General features: G+C 48.6%; 1 pseudogene; it reads right to left on the reverse strand.

The window, feature by feature from the left end:
* Positions 1–1,284: 1,284 nt before the first annotated feature.
* On the reverse strand, positions 1,285–1,620 carry LOC137331733 (ATPase inhibitor B, mitochondrial pseudogene; annotated as a pseudogene).
* Positions 1,621–8,975: the final 7,355 nt, after the last annotated feature.

Genomic DNA, 8,975 nt, shown 5'->3' on the forward strand with positions numbered 1-8,975 from the left:
GCATGAGTCAGTCCGGCTCAAGTGACAATACCCTGATTATGTCATTAATGGAATCAACCAAAGGGAAGCTGTTTTGGGGGGGGAGGGAGGGGGGATTTCTTGCCAATGTTCCCCATTTTAATAAAAACATAAATAGCTAGAAATACACAGCAGGATCCCACCAATAGCAAGAGATGAATGACTAATGACGAAAGACAAATGGTTGAGTGAGGAACGTTGGGCGGGACAGACCTTTTCTTCAAATGGCGCCATTGGGTTTTTTTAACGTCTGCCTAAACCACCGCAACAGGCAGATAAGGGCTTTGTTTTAATGTCTCTTCTGGAGGACAGCACCTCTGACGGGCAGCACTCACCGACTGCTGCTGTGCCGGCCTTCTCTGTATTCCCCTCTCCTCCTGCTTTCCACCAGCAATGGTGTGGTCTTCAGCTACTTGGGTCCGATGCTCTTCCTAACCCTTTCCCACTTTGCTACTCCACTCCCCATTTTCAAAAGCCCACCTGACAAAACCTACGTCTTCAGCCTTGACTTTGACTCTTCTGCAACTGCTTGGTCTCTGTTCCACCTCTGTTATTCTAAAATTCTCATCCTTGTTTTCAAATCCCTCCATGACCTCGCCCCTCCCTGTCTCTGTAAGCTCCTCCAGCCCCACAACAACTCCGAGATCTCTGCGCTCCTCCAATTCTGTCCTCTTGCGCATCCCCGATTTTCATCGGTCCACCATTGGTGGCCGTGCCTACAGCTGCCTAGGCCCTGGCATTCCCTAAACCTCTCCACCTCTCTCTCCTCCTTTAAGAAGGTCCTTACAACCTACTTCTTTGACCAAGCTTTTGCTCACCTGTCCTAATATCTCCAGATGTGGCTCGGTGTCAAATTTAGCCTGATTATGCTCCTGGGAAGCACCTTGGCACATTTTACTATGTTAAAGGCGCTATATAAATGCACATTGTTGTTGTTATTCGCCTTGCGATGGTTTACCACAGTAAATATAAAGGCAAGCTGTCATTGCTGGAGGGTAAGCTTGGACAATGTGACCTAGTCTTGGAGTGGGGCTCGAACCCACAACCCCCTTTGAAGTGAGAGTGTGATCGGCTGAGCAATGGTGACCCAAACAACTGAGCCTCGCTCTGAGTCTCGACAGACCTTACAAGGCCTAAAGTTCAGAACACAGGAAAGCCCATTACGCTACCTTTATTATTCAGAGAGATTCAGTTTACTCAAAACACACAAGACTTTTGTGAAATATACGGACAGTCACCCATGAGCAGAGGGGTCGGTGAATTTAGTCAATCTGATGACGTTTTAGTTTTCAGATTATCCAATCTTCTCTTGTGCCATTGGATGTTCTCCTCCAAACGCTTGATCTCCTTTTCTTGAGCAGAAATCTCCTCCTGGTGATGACTCTTAATCGTATCAACCAACTCCTTTTCCTTTTTCTTGAAGTACATTTCTTCATAAGCCTGCTCTCTCTTCGCAAAACTCCCCCCAGCCTCTCGGATACTCCCGTTGGATCTATTCCTGGCTCCCTTGCTCATCTGCCCAAGTTGGCTTATACTGAAGCAAGACCGGGCGACGTTCATTATGATCTTTCTCAGGTTGCATCCCGCCAGACTCGTGGCCATCATTGGTATTGGCCAAGAAGGCTGTCTGACCATCTCCACAGCAAGTCTAGGTTGTGCGCTATTGTGACGTCAGAGGCCACGAGATTCAGTTAGCTCTGAGTGGATTGTTGCCATGGTTTCATTTATATGATTTCACCCACAGTTCAAGCCCCACTTCTGGACACTTGAACTCAAGATCTAGGCTGACACTCCCTGTGCCAGTACTGAGGGAGCATTAAAACAGACGATCTGGTCGTGATCACATTGCTGTGTGTGGGACCTTGCTGTGCGCAAATTGGCTGCCGCGTTTCCTACATTACAACAGTGACCACACTTCGAGAAAGTACTTCATTGGCTGTAAAGCACTTGGGGACGGCCTGAGGTCGTGAAAGGCAAGTTCTTTCTTTTTGTTCTACCCTGATGAGTCCAAGGTGGAGCCAAACAGTTCCAGTTTGGTGAAGGAGTGTGTTTGGAGCCTGATTAATTACCAGGCTGACAGCAACACTTTCTGTCATCACTCTCTCTGTAGGAGATACTGCTCGGCAAATTAATAAAACATGAAATATTGTGCGACTTGATTTTCTTTATATTGTCTCTTTCTCTCTCGCTCGATGTTCTTTCATCCAAAGTAGGTCAATGCGATGGATGGAACGTACCTTTCACTTTCAGCCCTGACAAGGTCTCGGATGAACTCTCCGCAGTCAAGGGGGAAAAGAAAAATTGAAAGACTGGTGTTGGTACAGAGCCTTATCTCGTCTCTCAGGAACATTCCACAGCGCTTCACATAGAATGATTTACTATGAAGGACAGTCGCTATTGTTATTTAGGCAAATACAGCGGGAATTTTGCACACAACAAGATCCCACAAACAGCAAATGAGGCCTTGGGATGGTTTCTTGGGTTGGGGCCTCATTCAAAGGACATCAGGGGTAATTTTAATATTAGGCGAAGGTGCAAAATGAGCGGTATTGAATTGGTCACCAATTATACACCCTGTCCCGAGTTTCCGTTCCATCGACTTCCTACGTTGCAACAATGACTACACCTCAAGAGTACTTCACTGGCTGTAAAACGCTTTGGGATGTCCTGAGGTTGTGAAAGATGCTATATAAATGCAAGTCCTTTCTTGTTTCTTTATAATTACCCCCATTGTCTGACAATGCAGCAATCCTTCACTACTGCACTCGAGTGTCAACCTTCATTGCTTGGACTAGTCTTGGAATGGGGCTTGAACCCATGACCTTCTGAAGATACAACTTAAGGGACCAGTAACAGATTCCATGTGCGTTGTCTTGTCTTAGAGGAGAAGGAGGCAAATGGACAGACTTGACCCTGGACCTTATCCTTTGGATGTCCAGCCTCTCCGCTTTCAAGTTAGATGGTTCAACAACAACAACTTGCATTTATATAGCACCTTTAACAAAGTGAAACGTCCCAAGATGCTTTACAGGAGCGATTATCAAACAGAATTTGACACCAAGCCAAATAAGGAGCTATTAGGAGAGGTGACCAAAAGCTTAGTCAAATAATTTTAAGGAGCATCTTAAAGGAGGAGAGGTAGAGAGGTTTAGGGAGGGAATTCCAGAGCTTAGGGCCTAGGCTGCTGAAGGCACGGCCGCCAATGGTGAAGTGATTAAAATCAGGGATGCGCAAGAGGCCAGAATTGGAGGAGCGCAGAGATCTCGGAGCGTAGCAGGGCTGGAGGAGGTCACAGAGATGGGGAGTGGGCGGGGGGGGGGGGGAACATGGAGGGATTTGAAAACAAGGATGAGAATTTTTAAATCGAGGCATTCCCGGACCGGGAGCCGATGTAGGTCAGTGAGCACAGGGGGTGATGGGTGAACAGGACTTGGTGCGAGTTAGGATACGGGCAGCAGAGTTCTGGATGACCAAAGACGCCCATGAATTGAAGGTAGAATTGCTTCTGTCACATTATAATAAAAGGGCCCACACACAGGTGCACCGAGTAAAGAAAATTGTCACACTGTCCAAGCATTACACTTTCATTTGCCCAATGATTTAGCTCCCAACCTCATATCAAAGCTACAATTGTCTATCCTGCACACGCCAAGACACCTAAACACATCGCAGCGGTTAATTTAATTTCCAAACAGGTGCAGCTCATCACGAAGGCCTAACATGTAATTACTGAAACAAAAACACTGACAGCACAGCCCCAGTGTTAGCTCCGTCTCTGTAATTTCAGCTGTCAGACTTCCTCAGGCCTAACCTTCTAAAGCTGGCAGTGGGGCCACCTACAGAACGACTGAGTGCCTAAGACTGTATCCCACTCATTCCAATGCCAGGTTGGGCCCAATATCGTTCAGTTCAAGATGATTTTTAAGGGGAAGGGGTTCAGGGTAGGGAGAACGGAAATCAGTATAGGCATCTGTAGTGACACTAATTCAGGAAAGATGGGAGCAGGAGTAGGCCATTCAGCCCTTCGAACCTGTTCCGCAATTCAATTAGATCATGGTTGATCTGTACCTCAACTCCATTTACCCACCTTGGTTCCATATCCCTTAATACCCTTACCCAACAAAAATCTATCACTCTCAGTCTTGAAAATTTCAACTGACCCCCAGCCTCAATAGCTTTTTGGGGGGAGAGAGTTCCAGATTTCCACTCCCCTTTGTGCGAAAAAGTGTTTCCAGATTTCACTCCGAAATTGCCTAGCTCTAATTTTTTAAGATTATGTCCCCTCGTTCTGGAGTCCCCCACCAGAGGAAATAGTTTTGCTACTCTATCAAATCCTTTTATCATTTTAAACACCTCGATTAGATGTGTGTATGCATGTGTACATGTGTATGCATGTGTACATGTGCATGCATGTGTATGTGTGCACACGTGTGTATGTGTGCATGTGTGTCCTCCTGGATGCAGAACACTGCTGCCTGGTAGTTGCACCACTCTCCTGTTCTATTATAAACTTTCGCTCCCCTCCCCTGGTCTAGTAACAGTTCATAGGGGCAGGGAGTGGAGGGGGGGGCGGTGGTTGGAGAGGGGGCAGTGGTGCCAATGAACCTAACATTCACACATCAGCAAGGACGTGGAGCCGATTTGAAGGAGTGTAGCAGAACAAGTCAAGATAAAGAGTACACCTGAGACGGAGAATGGAAACAAACCCCTGCGATCTGTTCAAGCAGCTTGTGTTATTTTGCGATTTCAGACACAGTACTCACACTGAGTACATACTCATCATCAGGTTCCTAATCAGTGGACTTAGATAAAAGCCCCATTGTTATAAGGCACTTGCTATACCTACAATAAGTCTTTATCTCTCATCACAACTTAAAGAGCCCCAAGTGTGCCTAATGACAGTGGGGGTGGTGGGAGACATGACTGTGCATCTCAGTCACGCTGAGCGCAGATCAATTCTCAATGGCTGCTGCTGGGCTCTTCACTGGTATTTGAGTCTAATAGAGATTGATGGTTTCATAGCACAGTCAGGCAGCAAAGACATGATCTGCAATAAAGTATTAGTGCACATTTTTTACAGCTTTGCACCTGTTGTATTCCTCTCGATCAGTACTATGTCTCTGCGGGGGTGGGGGGGTTGTTATAACTTTAAGCGACAGTGTAAAAGGGGCAATATCGGATTGGATGCGCGTTTTACATCTCTCCCGATTTTTCTTTCCGTTGACTCCAATGGGAATGAAAATCAGGGCAGGGTGTGTAACAGACAACCAATCTGATATTGTCCGTTTGACACTATCGGACTCCCTACGTGTGTGTAGTACATGCTGTCTAAAGCCGGAGGGAGGGAGGGAGAAAGGGAGAGAAACAACAGAAAGAAACAGAGAGGGCAAAAAGAAGCAGAGGGCATAGATAAATAGAGAAAAGGCAGAGAGGAACACAGAGGGAGGGCAGAGAGAGAGAAAGGGAGAAGCAAAGAGACAAAAACTAAATACTGTGGATGCTGGAAATTGGAAATAAAAACAGAAAATACTGGAAACACTCAGCAGGTCAGGTGGTATCTGTGGAGAGAGAAACAAGAGCTAATGTTTCATGGCGATGATCTTTCGAGAAGCAAAGAGAGTCAGGTAGAGAGATAATGAGACATGGCAGAGAGGAAGAGAGAGAGAGGGCAGAGAGTGATAGACAAGAGAGAAGCACAGGGTCAGGTAGAGAGAAAGCAGAGCTACAGAGAGCAGGATCAGACATAGAGAGAGAGTGCGGAGTCCTGCCAGAGGAAGTGTGGGGAAAGGTTGCTCACTCTGGGCTTTTCATTCATTGAGGGCAATTTTCATCCCCGAAATACTTCATTGGCTCTAAAGTGCTTTTGGGACGTCCTAAGGTCATGAAAGGAGCTATAGAATCATAGAAAGGTTACAGCACAGAAGGAGGCCATTTGGCCCATCAAGTCCATGCCGGCTCTCTGCAAGAGCAATCCAGCTAGTCCTGCTCACCCACCCTGTCCCCTGTAGCCCTGCAAACTTTTTCTTTTGAAGTACTTATCCAATTCCCTTTTGAAGGCCATGATTGAATCTGCCTCCACCACCCCCTCGGGCAGTGCATTCCAGATCCTAACCACTCGCTGCGTAAAAAAGTTTTTCCTCATGTCACCTTTGGTTCTTTTACCAATCACCTTAAATCTATGTCCTCTGGTTCTTGACCCTTCCGCCAATGGGAACAGTTTCTCTCTATCTACTCTGTCTCGACCCTTCATGATTTTGAACACCTCTATCAAATCTCCTCTCAACCTTCTCTGTTCCAAGGAGAACAATCCCAGCTTCTCCAATCTATCCACATAACTAAAGTCCCTCATCTCTGGAATCATTCTAGTAAATCTCCTCTGCACCCTCTCTAAGGCCTTCACATCTTTCCTAAAATGTTGTGCTCATAACTGGACACAATACACCAGTTGTGGCCGAACCAGTGTTTTATAAAGGTTCATCACGACTGCCATACTTTTGTACTCTATGGGCCCGATGTTAGCAGGGCTGCGGGTTCTCGGCGGGAGGGGGACTATCGGGCGCGTGGGTAACGTGCCCGGTGAAATTAGTCAGTTTCCCGCACGATTGTAGGATCCAACCCACTAATTGGATCCACTTACCTGGTCTTCCGGGTTCCCCACTGCTGATCTGCGCGTCGGGCGGGCTGCGCATGCGCAGTAAGGTCTGTCAGCTGGAGGAGCTCTATTTAAAGGGGCAGTCCTCCACTGACAGATGCTGCAACAAATAGCAAAAATTACAGCATGGAGCAGCCCAGGGGGAAGGCTGCTCCCAGTCTAATGATGCCTCACTCCAGGTATCAATACATGGGGTGAGGAGGAGGGGGAGGACAGAGATCTTCCACCCGGCGGGCGGGAGGAAGCGGCCTGCCTCTGCCACCAGGAAGGCCTGGCTCGAGGTGGCAGAGGAGGTCACCAGCGCAACCAACATATCGCCCACCTGCATACAGTGCAGGAGGCACTCCAATGACCTCAATAGGTCAGCCAAAGTGAGTACACGTAGTCTTTCCCCTACACTCCGTCTGCCACATCACTGACCCCACCCCACATCTCCTTCAGCACTGCCAACACAACTCTGTCACATCACCCCTCATACCCACTCAAACCTCATCCTCATCTTACCTGTACCTACTCACCTCGCCAGTACTCATCCCGCCACTACCACTCAACCCAATCCTCATACAATCTCATGGCTCTATCTCATACTCACCCTCTCGTGCATCTCTCTCACGGCCAGCCTCACTCAACCTGCCACTACCTGTGCTGCAGCCACAGGGCATGCATCACATACGTGCAGTAGGCAGCGTAAGGCAAACGTGTCGTGAGCATGAAGGGGATGCACAAGGGTGTTTGAGGGTTTGTCATGGTTGTTACTTATATTGAATTTCTGACCAACTCACATTACATATTATATTGGCACCACTACTGCCATGTCTTCGCGAATCCCGTCTGGTTTGTGCAATAATGCCCTCTCCTAAGGATCACTATGAGGACCCACAACTGATGCCACCCATTGTGTCACTGCAGAGTGGGTGTAGGTGTATTTGCAGGGCTCTTTTGCACAGACGACTGAGAGACATCGGCGATGTCCCTGGTTGCACCCTGGAAGGATGCAGAGGAGAAGTTGTTGAGGGCAGTGGTGACTTTGACAGTGACAGGTAAGAGGATGGTGCTCGGGCCAGCCGGGAGCAGCTCGGCATGGAAGAGGCTGCAGATGTCCACGATTACATGTCGAGTGACTCTGAGCCTCCGTGTGCACTGCTGCTCAGAGAGGTCCAGGAAGCTGAGCCTCGGTCTGTGGGCCCTGTGGCGAGGGTAGTGCCCTCTGCGACGCATCTCTCTCTGCGGTAGCCCTCCCTCCTGCTGTACAGGTGGATGTGTCACAGCACTCTGTTGTGGAGCTCCACGTGTCAGAGGTGGACGGCGTGGATGGCGAGGCTGGTGATGCTGTTCGCCCTCTGAGGAGGTCATGACTGCAGCTACGGCGGCCCCTATCCACAAGATGTACATCTGAGGGGGTCCGCAAGGTAGGTACATGTCTCCGGACCCCGGGGTAAGTGTGCAGGTTGGTGACTTTGACTGTCAGGAGGAGGGTGGTGGAGGCCAAACTTTGTCCCAAGTGACAGAGTGGCCTCCTGCAATGGGTGAGGGTCTCCCCCCTCCACCTGTCAAATGGACCTTTGCAGCTGCCACAGGCTGACAGCTGTAACACATCCATTTGACCTGAGAGTGTTTCCCCCAGTGTGGGAAACAGTCCCACTTTGTTCTAAAATCCCACATAATCCCTTAATCAGGTCAGTTAATGACCTGAAATACCTAAATAAATACGTTCAAGTGGCATCCCGCTGGCTTTAATTGCCTGCGGGATTCCCACCAGCGGGGGCTGCGCGCGCACGCCAGCGCGTCAGCGGGGAACCCGGAAGTGCGCGGGTTCGGGGCGGGCTCCGGTACCGCGCCGGGATTCTCCGATTTTCGGAACCCCCCCCGCCAGGAACGCACCCGATAGCGGGTGCTAAAATAGAGCCCTGTGTCTCTATTTATAAAGCCCAGGATCCCGTATGCTTTTTTAACCACTTTCTCAACCTGCCCTGCCACTTTCAGCAATTTGTGCACATAAACCACCAGATCTCTCTGTTTCTGTACCACTTTTAGAGTTGTGCCCTCTAGTTTATATTGCCTCTCCTCGTTCTTCCTACCGAAATGTATCACTTCGCATTTTTCTGCGTTAAATTTCATCTGCCACGTGTCCGCCCATGCCACCAGCCTGCCTCTTGAAGTCTATCACCATCCTCCTGACTGTTTACTACCCTTCCAAGTTTTGTGTCATCTGCAAATTTTGAAATTGTGCCCTGTACACCCAAGACCAAGTCATTAATATATATCAAGAAAAGCAGTGGTCCCAGCTCCGACCCTTGGGTAACAC

This window comes from Heptranchias perlo, chromosome 13 (genome assembly GCF_035084215.1).
Source record: "Heptranchias perlo isolate sHepPer1 chromosome 13, sHepPer1.hap1, whole genome shotgun sequence".
NCBI lineage: Eukaryota > Metazoa > Chordata > Chondrichthyes > Hexanchiformes > Hexanchidae > Heptranchias > Heptranchias perlo.